Source organism: Dunckerocampus dactyliophorus, unplaced genomic scaffold (assembly GCF_027744805.1).
Source record: "Dunckerocampus dactyliophorus isolate RoL2022-P2 unplaced genomic scaffold, RoL_Ddac_1.1 HiC_scaffold_24, whole genome shotgun sequence".
Lineage (NCBI taxonomy): Eukaryota > Metazoa > Chordata > Actinopteri > Syngnathiformes > Syngnathidae > Dunckerocampus > Dunckerocampus dactyliophorus.
This window is the reverse complement of record NW_026559860.1, coordinates 225,001-237,500: the sequence shown is the minus strand read 5'-3', so window position 1 is coordinate 237,500 and position 12,500 is coordinate 225,001.

Sequence of the window (12,500 nt, the reverse complement as noted above, 5' to 3'; positions counted from 1 at the left end):
TGTCCCTGGATGAAATGAGAAAAAGGGTGGAAAAATGGCAAAGTGTCAAGGGAGAAATTCAGAAACCCAGGCCGAGCTGCCTGGAGCCCAGGGGCGGCTGCAAAGTCTGTGGAGAGCCGCTGTGTCCCTGGATGAAATGAGAAAAAAGGTGAAAAAATGGCAAAGTGTCAAGGGAGAAATTCAGAAACCCAGGCCGAGCTGCCTGGAGCCCAGGGGCGGCTGCAAAGTCTGTGGAGAGCCGCTGTGTCCCTGGATGAAATGAGAAAAAAGGTGAAAAAATGGCAAAGTGTCAAGGGAGAAATTCAGAAACTCAGGCCGAGCTGCCTGGAGCCCAGGGGCGGCTGTAAAGTCTGTGGAGTGCCGCTGTGTCCCTGGATGAAATGAGAAAAAAGGTGAAAAAATGGCAAAGTGTCAAGGGAGAAATTCAGAAACCCATGCCTAGGGTCCTGGAGCCCAGGGGCCGCGGGAAAGTCTGTGGAGAGCCGCTGTGTCCCTGGATGAAATGAGAAAAAAGGTGAAAAAATGGCAAAGTGTCAAGGGAGCTAGGCAGAAACCCATGCCTAGGGTCCTGGAGCCCAGTGGCGGTTCTAAAGTCTGTGAGAGCCGCTGTTGCCCTGGATGAAATGAGAAAAAAGGTGAAAAAATGGCAAAGTGTCAAGGGAGCTAGGCAGAAACCCATGCCTAGGGTCCTGGAGCCCAGGGGCCGCGGGAAAGTCTGTGGAGAGCCGCTGTGTCCCTGGATGAAATGAGAAAAAGGGTGAAAAAATGGCAAAGTGTCAAGGGAAAAATTCAGAAACCCGTGCCTAGGGTCCTGGAGCCCAGGGGCGGCTGTAAAGTCTGTGGAGAGCCGCTGTGTCCCTGGATGAAATGAGAAAAAGGGTGGAAAAATGGCAAAGTGTCAAGGGAGCTAGGCAGAAACCCATGCCTAGGGTCCTGGAGCCCAGGGGCCGCGGGAAAGTCTGTGGAGAGCCGCTGTTGCCCTGGATGAAATGAGAAAAAGGGTGAAAAAATGGCAAAGTGTCAAGGGAGCTAGGCAGAAACCCATGCCTAGGGTCCTGGAGCCCAGGGGCCGCGGGAAAGTCTGTGGAGAGCCGCTGTGTCCCTGGATGAAATGAGAAAAAAGGTGAAAGAGTAACAAAGTGTCAAGGGAGAAATTCAGAAACCCAGGCCGAGCTGCCTGGAGCCCAGGGGCGGCTGCAAAGTCTGTGGAGAGCCGCTGTGTCCCTGGATGAAATGAGAAAAAAGGTGAAAAAATGGCAAAGTGTCAAGGGAGAAATTCAGAAACCCAGGCCGAGCTGCCTGGAGCCCAGGGGCGGCTGCAAAGTCTGTGGAGAGCCGCTGTGTCCCTGGATGAAATGAGAAAAAAGGTGAAAAAATGGCAAAGTGTCAAGGGAGAAATTCAGAAACCCAGGCCGAGCTGCCTGGAGCCCAGGGGCGGCTGCAAAGTCTGTGGAGAGCCGCTGTGTCCCTGGATGAAATGAGAAAAAAGGTGAAAAAATGGCAAAGTGTCAAGGGAGAAATTCAGAAACCCAGGCCGAGCTGCCTGGAGCCCGGGGGCGGCTGCAAAGTCTGTGGAGAGCCGCTGTGTCCCTGGATGAAATGAGAAAAAAGGTGAAAAAATGGCAAAGTGTCAAGGGAGCTAGGCAGAAACCCATGCCTAGGGTCCTGGAGCCCAGGGGCCGCGGGAAAGTCTGTGGAGTGCCGCTGTGTCCCTGGATGAAATGAGAAAAAGGGTGAAAAAATGGCAAAGTGTCAAGGGAGAAATTCAGAAACTCAGGCCGAGCTGCCTGGAGCCCAGGGGCGGCTGCAAAGTCTGTGGAGTGCCGCTGTGTCCCTGGATGAAATGAGAAAAAGGGTGGAAAAATGGCAAAGTGTCAAGGGAGAAATTCAGAAACCCAGGCCGAGCTGCCTGGAGCCCAGGGGCGGCTGTAAAGTCTGTGGAGTGCCGCTGTGTCCCTGGATGAAATGAGAAAAAGGGTGAAAAAATGGCAAAGTGTCAAGGGAGAAATTCAGAAACTCAGGCCGAGCTGCCTGGAGCCCAGGGGCGGCTGCAAAGTCTGTGGAGTGCCGCTGTGTCCCTGGATGAAATGAGAAAAAGGGTGGAAAAATGGCAAAGTGTCAAGGGAGAAATTCAGAAACCCAGGCCGAGCTGCCTGGAGCCCAGGGGCGGCTGCAAAGTCTGTGGAGAGCCGCTGTGTCCCTGGATGAAATGAGAAAAAAGGTGAAAAAATGGCAAAGTGTCAAGGGAGAAATTCAGAAACCCAGGCCGAGCTGCCTGGAGCCTCAAAGCGGATAGAAATAGCGTGGAGAGCCGCTGTTAAGCCAGACGCCCTCTGGCGGACACAGGCAGGAGTTGCAGTAAATGCATTGAAGTCAATGGGCGAGAGTAAGCCATGCCTTGCGTCCTGGAGCCCAGGGGCGGTTCTAAAGTCTGTGAGAGCCGCTGTGTCCCTGGATGAAATGAGAAAAAGGGTGAAAAAATGGCAAAGTGTCAAGGGAGCTAGGCAGAAACCCATGCCTAGGGTCCTGGAGCCCAGGGGCGGCTGCAAAGTCTGTGGAGAGCCGCTGTTGCCCTGGATGAAATGAGAAAAAGGGTGAAAAAATGGCAAAGTGTCAAGGGAGCTAGGCAGAAACCCATGCCTAGGGTCCTGGAGCCCAGGGGCGGTTCTAAAGCCTGTGAGAGCCGCTGTTGCCCTGGATGAAATGAGAAAAAAGGTGAAAAAATGGCAAAGTGTCAAGGGAGAAATTCAGAAACCCATGCCGAGCGTCCTGGAGCCCAGGGGCCGCGGGAAAGTCTGTGGAGAGCCGCTGTGTCCCTGGATGAAATGAGAAAAAGGGTGAAAAAATGGCAAAGTGTCAAGGGAGAAATTCAGAAACCCATGCCTAGGGTCCTGGAGCCCAGGGGCGGTTCTAAAGCCTGTGAGAGCCGCTGTGTCCCTGGATGAAATGAGAAAAAAGGTGGAAAAATGGCAAAGTGTCAAGGGAGAAATTCAGAAACCCATGCCTAGGGTCCTGGAGCCCAGGGGCCGCGGGAAAGTCTGTGGAGAGCCGCTGTGTCCCTGGATGAAATGAGAAAAAAGGTGGAAAAATGGCAAAGTGTCAAGGGAGCTAGGCAGAAACCAATGCCGAGCTGCCTGGAGCCCAGGGGCGGTTCTAAAGCCTGTGAGAGCCGCTGTGTCCCTGGATGAAATGAGAAAAAAGGTGGAAAAATGGCAAAGTGTCAAGGGAGAAATTCAGAAACCCATGCCTAGGGTCCTGGAGCCCAGGGGCCGCGGGAAAGTCTGTGGAGAGCCGCTGTGTCCCTGGATGAAATGAGAAAAAAGGTGGAAAAATGGCAAAGTGTCAAGGGAGCTAGGCAGAAACCCATGCCGAGCTGCCTGGAGCCCAGGGGCGGCTGCAAAGTCTGTGGAGAGCCGCTGTGTCCCTGGATGAAATGAGAAAAAGGGTGGAAAAATGGCAAAGTGTCAAGGGAGAAATTCAGAAACTCAGGCCGAGCTGCCTGGAGCCCAGGGGCGGCTGCAAAGTCTGTGGAGAGCCGCTGTGTCCCTGGATGAAATGAGAAAAAAGGTGAAAAAATGGCAAAGTGTCAAGGGAGAAATTCAGAAACCCATGCCTAGGGTCCTGGAGCCCAGGGGCGGCTGTAAAGTCTGTGGAGAGCCGCTGTGTCCCTGGATGAAATGAGAAAAAGGGTGAAAAAATGGCAAAGTGTCAAGGGAGCTAGGCAGAAACCCATGCCTAGGGTCCTGGAGCCCAGGGGCCGCGGGAAAGTCTGTGGAGAGCCGCTGTGTCCCTGGATGAAATGAGAAAAAAGGTGAAAAAATGGCAAAGTGTCAAGGGAGCTAGGCAGAAACCCATGCCTAGGGTCCTGGAGCCCAGTGGCGGTTCTAAAGTCTGTGAGAGCCGCTGTTGCCCTGGATGAAATGAGAAAAAAGGTGGAAAAATGGCAAAGTGTCAAGGGAAAAATTCAGAAACCCGTGCCTAGGGTCCTGGAGCCCAGGGGCGGCTGTAAAGTCTGTGGAGAGCCGCTGTGTCCCTGGATGAAATGAGAAAAAGGGTGGAAAAATGGCAAAGTGTCAAGGGAGCTAGGCAGAAACCCATGCCTAGGGTCCTGGAGCCCAGGGGCCGCGGGAAAGTCTGTGGAGAGCCGCTGTTGCCCTGGATGAAATGAGAAAAAGGGTGAAAAAATGGCAAAGTGTCAAGGGAGCTAGGCAGAAACCCATGCCTAGGGTCCTGGAGCCCAGGGGCCGCGGGAAAGTCTGTGGAGAGCCGCTGTGTCCCTGGATGAAATGAGAAAAAAGGTGAAAGAGTAACAAAGTGTCAAGGGAGAAATTCAGAAACCCAGGCCGAGCTGCCTGGAGCCCAGGGGCGGCTGCAAAGTCTGTGGAGAGCCGCTGTGTCCCTGGATGAAATGAGAAAAAAGGTGAAAAAATGGCAAAGTGTCAAGGGAGAAATTCAGAAACCCAGGCCGAGCTGCCTGGAGCCCAGGGGCGGCTGCAAAGTCTGTGGAGAGCCGCTGTGTCCCTGGATGAAATGAGAAAAAAGGTGAAAAAATGGCAAAGTGTCAAGGGAGAAATTCAGAAACCCAGGCCGAGCTGCCTGGAGCCCAGGGGCGGCTGCAAAGTCTGTGGAGAGCCGCTGTGTCCCTGGATGAAATGAGAAAAAAGGTGAAAAAATGGCAAAGTGTCAAGGGAGCTAGGCAGAAACCCATGCCTAGGGTCCTGGAGCCCAGGGGCGGTTCTAAAGTCTGTGAGAGCCGCTGTGTCCCTGGATGAAATGAGAAAAAAGGTGAAAAAATGGCAAAGTGTCAAGGGAGCTCGGCAGAAACCCATGCCGAGCTGCCTGGAGCCCAGGGGCGGCTGCAAAGTCTGTGGAGAGCCGCTGTGTCCCTGGATGAAATGAGAAAAAAGGTGAAAAAATGGCAAAGTGTCAAGGGAGAAATTCAGAAACCCAGGCCGAGCTGCCTGGAGCCCAGGGGCGGCTGTAAAGTCTGTGGAGTGCCGCTGTGTCCCTGGATGAAATGAGAAAAAGGGTGAAAAAATGGCAAAGTGTCAAGGGAGAAATTCAGAAACCCAGGCCGAGCTGCCTGGAGCCCAGGGGCGGCTGCAAAGTCTGTGGAGTGCCGCTGTGTCCCTGGATGAAATGAGAAAAAGGGTGGAAAAATGGCAAAGTGTCAAGGGAGAAATTCAGAAACCCAGGCCGAGCTGCCTGGAGCCCAGGGGCGGCTGCAAAGTCTGTGGAGAGCCGCTGTGTCCCTGGATGAAATGAGAAAAAAGGTGAAAAAATGGCAAAGTGTCAAGGGAGAAATTCAGAAACCCAGGCCGAGCTGCCTGGAGCCCAGGGGCGGCTGCAAAGTCTGTGGAGAGCCGCTGTGTCCCTGGATGAAATGAGAAAAAAGGTGAAAAAATGGCAAAGTGTCAAGGGAGAAATTCAGAAACTCAGGCCGAGCTGCCTGGAGCCCAGGGGCGGCTGTAAAGTCTGTGGAGTGCCGCTGTGTCCCTGGATGAAATGAGAAAAAAGGTGAAAAAATGGCAAAGTGTCAAGGGAGAAATTCAGAAACCCATGCCTAGGGTCCTGGAGCCCAGGGGCCGCGGGAAAGTCTGTGGAGAGCCGCTGTGTCCCTGGATGAAATGAGAAAAAAGGTGAAAAAATGGCAAAGTGTCAAGGGAGCTAGGCAGAAACCCATGCCTAGGGTCCTGGAGCCCAGTGGCGGTTCTAAAGTCTGTGAGAGCCGCTGTTGCCCTGGATGAAATGAGAAAAAAGGTGAAAAAATGGCAAAGTGTCAAGGGAGCTAGGCAGAAACCCATGCCTAGGGTCCTGGAGCCCAGGGGCCGCGGGAAAGTCTGTGGAGAGCCGCTGTGTCCCTGGATGAAATGAGAAAAAGGGTGAAAAAATGGCAAAGTGTCAAGGGAAAAATTCAGAAACCCGTGCCTAGGGTCCTGGAGCCCAGGGGCGGCTGTAAAGTCTGTGGAGAGCCGCTGTGTCCCTGGATGAAATGAGAAAAAGGGTGGAAAAATGGCAAAGTGTCAAGGGAGCTAGGCAGAAACCCATGCCTAGGGTCCTGGAGCCCAGGGGCCGCGGGAAAGTCTGTGGAGAGCCGCTGTTGCCCTGGATGAAATGAGAAAAAGGGTGAAAAAATGGCAAAGTGTCAAGGGAGCTAGGCAGAAACCCATGCCTAGGGTCCTGGAGCCCAGGGGCCGCGGGAAAGTCTGTGGAGAGCCGCTGTGTCCCTGGATGAAATGAGAAAAAAGGTGAAAGAGTAACAAAGTGTCAAGGGAGAAATTCAGAAACCCAGGCCGAGCTGCCTGGAGCCCAGGGGCGGCTGCAAAGTCTGTGGAGAGCCGCTGTGTCCCTGGATGAAATGAGAAAAAAGGTGAAAAAATGGCAAAGTGTCAAGGGAGAAATTCAGAAACCCAGGCCGAGCTGCCTGGAGCCCAGGGGCGGCTGCAAAGTCTGTGGAGAGCCGCTGTGTCCCTGGATGAAATGAGAAAAAAGGTGAAAAAATGGCAAAGTGTCAAGGGAGAAATTCAGAAACCCAGGCCGAGCTGCCTGGAGCCCAGGGGCGGCTGCAAAGTCTGTGGAGAGCCGCTGTGTCCCTGGATGAAATGAGAAAAAAGGTGAAAAAATGGCAAAGTGTCAAGGGAGAAATTCAGAAACCCAGGCCGAGCTGCCTGGAGCCCGGGGGCGGCTGCAAAGTCTGTGGAGAGCCGCTGTGTCCCTGGATGAAATGAGAAAAAAGGTGAAAAAATGGCAAAGTGTCAAGGGAGCTAGGCAGAAACCCATGCCTAGGGTCCTGGAGCCCAGGGGCCGCGGGAAAGTCTGTGGAGTGCCGCTGTGTCCCTGGATGAAATGAGAAAAAGGGTGAAAAAATGGCAAAGTGTCAAGGGAGAAATTCAGAAACTCAGGCCGAGCTGCCTGGAGCCCAGGGGCGGCTGCAAAGTCTGTGGAGTGCCGCTGTGTCCCTGGATGAAATGAGAAAAAGGGTGGAAAAATGGCAAAGTGTCAAGGGAGAAATTCAGAAACCCAGGCCGAGCTGCCTGGAGCCCAGGGGCGGCTGTAAAGTCTGTGGAGTGCCGCTGTGTCCCTGGATGAAATGAGAAAAAGGGTGAAAAAATGGCAAAGTGTCAAGGGAGAAATTCAGAAACTCAGGCCGAGCTGCCTGGAGCCCAGGGGCGGCTGCAAAGTCTGTGGAGTGCCGCTGTGTCCCTGGATGAAATGAGAAAAAGGGTGGAAAAATGGCAAAGTGTCAAGGGAGAAATTCAGAAACCCAGGCCGAGCTGCCTGGAGCCCAGGGGCGGCTGCAAAGTCTGTGGAGAGCCGCTGTGTCCCTGGATGAAATGAGAAAAAAGGTGAAAAAATGGCAAAGTGTCAAGGGAGAAATTCAGAAACCCAGGCCGAGCTGCCTGGAGCCTCAAAGCGGATAGAAATAGCGTGGAGAGCCGCTGTTAAGCCAGACGCCCTCTGGCGGACACAGGCAGGAGTTGCAGTAAATGCATTGAAGTCAATGGGCGAGAGTAAGCCATGCCTTGCGTCCTGGAGCCCAGGGGCGGTTCTAAAGTCTGTGAGAGCCGCTGTGTCCCTGGATGAAATGAGAAAAAGGGTGAAAAAATGGCAAAGTGTCAAGGGAGCTAGGCAGAAACCCATGCCTAGGGTCCTGGAGCCCAGGGGCGGCTGCAAAGTCTGTGGAGAGCCGCTGTTGCCCTGGATGAAATGAGAAAAAGGGTGAAAAAATGGCAAAGTGTCAAGGGAGCTAGGCAGAAACCCATGCCTAGGGTCCTGGAGCCCAGGGGCGGTTCTAAAGCCTGTGAGAGCCGCTGTTGCCCTGGATGAAATGAGAAAAAAGGTGAAAAAATGGCAAAGTGTCAAGGGAGAAATTCAGAAACCCATGCCGAGCGTCCTGGAGCCCAGGGGCCGCGGGAAAGTCTGTGGAGAGCCGCTGTGTCCCTGGATGAAATGAGAAAAAAGGTGAAAAAGTAACAAAGTGTCAAGGGAGAAATTCAGAAACCCAGGCCGAGCTGCCTGGAGCCTCAAAGCGGATAGAAATAGCGTGGAGAGCCGCTGTTAAGCCAGACGCCCTCTGGCGGACACAGGCAGGAGTTGCAGTAAATGCATTGAAGTCAATGGGCGAGAGTACCCAATGCGCCAAAAAAGTGCTGAAAATATGACAAAGTGTCAAATGAATGGGAGTCAATGGGCGAGAGTACCCAATGCGCCAAAAAAGTGCTGAAAATATGACAAAGTGTCAAATGAATGGGAGTCAATGGGCGAGAGTACCCAATGCACAAAAAAAGTGCTGAAAATATGACAAAGTGTCAAATGAATGGGAGTCAATGGGCGAGAGTACCCAATGCACAAAAAAAAGTGCTGAAAAAGTCCACACGAGCCTAGTCAGAAATGCAGGCCGAGGCGGCTGGAGCCCCAAAGCGGCTATAAAAAGCGTGGAGAGCCGCTGTCGCCCTGGAGAAACGGAGAAAAAGTGCTGAAAAAAGGCCCACGTCCTAACGGACCTAGGCGGAAGTGCAGGCGAGGCGGCAGGAGTCTGAAAACCGCTATAAAAAGCGTGGAGAGCCGCTGTCGCCCCGGAGAAACGGAGAAAAAGTGCTGAAAAAAGGCCTAAATCCTAACGGACCTAGGCGGAAGTGCAGGCGAGGCGGCAGGAGTCTGAAAACGGCTATAAAATGCGTGGAGAGCCGCTGTCGCCCCGGAGAAACGGAGAAAAAGTGCTGAAAAAAGGCCTAAATCCTAACGGACCGAGGCGGAAGTGCAGGCGAGGCGGCAGGAGTCTGAAAACGGCTATAAAATGCGTGGAGAGCCGCTGTCGCCCCGGAGGAACGGAGAAAAAGTGCTGAAAAAAGGCCTAAATCCTAACGGACCGAGGCGGAAGTGCAGGCGAGGCGGCAGGAGTCTGAAAACGGCTATAAAATGCGTGGAGAGCCGCTGTCGCCCCGGAGGAACGGAGAAAAAGTGCTGAAAAAAGGCCTAAATCCTAACGGACCGAGGCGGAAGTGCAGGCGAGGCGGCAGGAGTCTGAAAACGGCTATAAAATGCGTGGAGAGCCGCTGTCGCCCCGGAGGAACGGAGAAAAAGTGCTGAAAAAAGGCCTAAATCCTAACGGACCGAGGCGGAAGTGCAGGCGAGGCGGCAGGAGTCTGAAAACGGCTATAAAATGCGTGGAGAGCCGCTGTCGCCCCAGAGGAACGGAGAAAAAGTGCTGAAAAAAGGCCTAAATCCTAACGGACCGAGGCGGAAGTGCAGGCGAGGCGGCAGGAGTCTGAAAGCGGCTATAAAACGCGTGGAGAGCCGCTCGGATGATTTTTCAAAGTGTCAAATGAATGGGAGTGAATGGGGCAGAGTACCCAATGTGTAAAAAAAGTGCTGAAAAAACGACAAAGTCCACACGAGCCTAGTCAGAAATGCAGTCCGAGGCGGCTGGAGCCCCAAAGCGGCTATAAAATGCATGGAGAGCCGCTCGGATGATTTTTCAAAGTGTCAAATGAATGGGAGTGAATGGGGCGGAGTACCCAATGCGCGAAAAAAGTGCTGAAAAAACGACAAAGTCCACACGAGCCTAGTCAGAAATGCAGTCCGAGGCGGCTGGAGCCCCAAAGCGGCTATAAAACGCGTGGAGAGCCGCTCGGATGATTTTTCAAAGTGTCAAATGAATGGGAGTGAATGGGGCAGAGTACCCAATGTGTAAAAAAAGTGCTGAAAAAACGACAAAGTCCACACGAGCCTAGTCAGAAATGCAGTCCGAGGCGGCTGGAGCCCCAAAGCGGCTATAAAATGCATGGAGAGCCGCTCGGATGATTTTTCAAAGTGTCAAATGAATGGGAGTGAATGGGGCGGAGTACCCAATGCGCGAAAAAAGTGCTGAAAAAACGACAAAGTCCACACGAGCCTAGTCAGAAATGCAGTCCGAGGCGGCTGGAGCCCCAAAGCGGCTATAAAACGCGTGGAGAGCCGCTCGGATGATTTTTCAAAGTGTCAAATGAATGGGAGTGAATGGGGCAGAGTACCCAATGTGTAAAAAAAGTGCTGAAAAAACGACAAAGTCCACACGAGCCTAGTCAGAAATGCAGTCCGAGGCGGCTGGAGCCCCAAAGCGGCTATAAAATGCGTGGAGAGCCGCTCGGATGATTTTTCAAAGTGTCAAATGAATGGGAGTGAATGGGGCGGAGTACCCAATGCGCGAAAAAAGTGCTGAAAAAACGACAAAGTCCACACGAGCCTAGTCAGAAATGAAGGCCGAGGCGGCTGGAGCCCCAAAGCGGCTATAAAATGCGTGGAGAGCCGCTCGGATGATTTTTCTAAGTGTCAAATGAATGGGAGTGAATGGGGCGGAGTACCCAATGCGCGAAAAAAGTGCTGAAAAAACGACAAAGTCCACACGAGCCTAGTCAGAAATGAAGGCCGAGGCGGCTGGAGCCCCAAAGCGGCTATAAAATGCGTGGAGAGCCGCTCGGATGATTTTTCTAAGTGTGAAATGAATGGGAGTGAATGGGGCGGAGTACCCAATGCGCGAAAAAAGTGCTGAAAAAACGACAAAGTGTCAAATGAATGGGAGTGAATGGGCGGAGTACCCAATGCGTGAAAAAAGGTCTGGAAAAACGACAAAGTGTCAAATGAATGGGAGTCAATGGGCGGAGTACCCAATGCGCGAAAAAAGTGCTGAAAAAATGACAAAGTGTCAAATGAATGGGAGTCAATGAGTGTTTTGGTCGACCAGGAAAAAACGCGTTTACGGGAGAGGGTAAATCAGCCGAGAGGGGGGGGGGGGGTATACTTTACCCTCTCCCGTAAATGCCATTTTTCCTGGTTGACCAAAACACCTCCAGCACGATTTCGGAAACCCAGTTTTTAGAAACACTGACCTCCAGGGGAAGTACCGAGAAAAGCACACTTTTGAATCCGCTTTTGACGCACTGAAACACGGACGTGAGCTGGGGCTGTGCCGCTCTTGGAAAACCCCTGGAGGTTATTTTCTAAAACGGGTTTCCGCGTCCCCCGGGCGCCCGTGTTGGGCCGCGCAAGGCGGTCCGGGCTGCCCACCCCATCTGAGTGCCCCGTTGGGCCGCGTGCATGGCAGGCATCCAAGGAAGGCTGATGAGCAGCGGTGATGATGATCATGAGACACCAGCTGCAAATTTGACAAAGTGTCACCTCTCAAGCATTTCCAAGCGTGACACAAACAAAAGGGAACGGGAACTTTGATATGAGTGACTTGTGCTTCTTTTTCTCCAAGTGTCACTCCACAGCTGGCACCCAGGCTGTGTGACGCAGGTGTCCGACGAGGAGCGCCCGCGATGGGCCGCGTCAGGCGGCCCGGGCCGCGCTATCACCTCCGGATGACAACATCCAAAGGAGCACGTTGGTGCTTGCTGGGAGTTTGCGCACGCGATAGGCGACGCCTGGCGGCCCTGGCCGCGCCTCGCCAGCGGGTAATGACGACCGCGAGCGCCATGCTGCGCCGATGGAGCTGTCCGAGGAGCGAGAGCGCCCGCCATGGGCGGCATCCGGCGGCCCCTGGCCGTGCTTCGTCTGCGGGTCGCTCTCCACCTCCGGGTGGCCAATCCGAGGTGTCCGCAAAGTGTGTGCGCTCGCCATGGGCGGCATCCGGCGGCCTCTGGCCGTGCTTCGTCTGCGGGTGCACACTCGGAGCGAGGCTCCTGCTCGCTCCGGCGCGGTAGCTTTGTCCGCGCTCCACCTCCGGGTGGCGAATCCCAAAAAGCAGCACTTTGGTGCTACGAAGGTGTCAGAAGAGTGTGTGCGCCCGCCATGGGCGGCATCCGGCGGCCTCTGGCCGTGCTTCGTCTGCGGGTGCACACTAGGCGCGGTGGCTTTGTCCGCGCTCCACCTCCGGGTGGCGAATCCCAAAAAGCAGCACTTGGGTGCTTCGTAGGTGTCAGAAAAGTGTGTGCGCCCGCCATGGGCGGCATCCGGCGGCCTCTGGCCGTGCTTCGTCTGCGGGCGCACACTCGGAGCGAGGCTGCTGCTCGCTCCGGCGCGGTGGCTGGGTCCGCGCTCCACCTCCGGGTGGCGGAAGGAATCGAAAAGGAGCACTTTGCTGCTTCGCAGGTGTCAGAGGAGTGGGAGCGCCCGCCATGGGCGGCATCCGGCGGCCCCTGGCCGTGCTTCGTCTGCGGGTCGCTCTCCACCTCCGGGTGGCCCACTCCAAAGAAAATAAAAAAGGAGCCCAGCTCACTGGAAGGCAAGCTGAGGCTCCGGCGCGGGTAAGAGGGGCCCGCGCCTCACCTCCGGGTGTCCGACAAAGAGGAGCCGAGTGTGCTCATTGGAGGCCAGTGGGACCTCCGGCGCGGTAGCAGGGCCCGCGCTTCACCTCCGGGTGTCCGACAGAGAGGAGCCGAGTGCTCACTGGAGGCGAGTGACACCTCCGGCGCGGCCACCCGGGGGGCCATTGCCCCCCACCCGGCCGCGCTCGCACGCACCCCAACCCCCTGAGCCCCCACTGACCTAGCGGTAAACCAGACCCGCCTTTGGAGGGC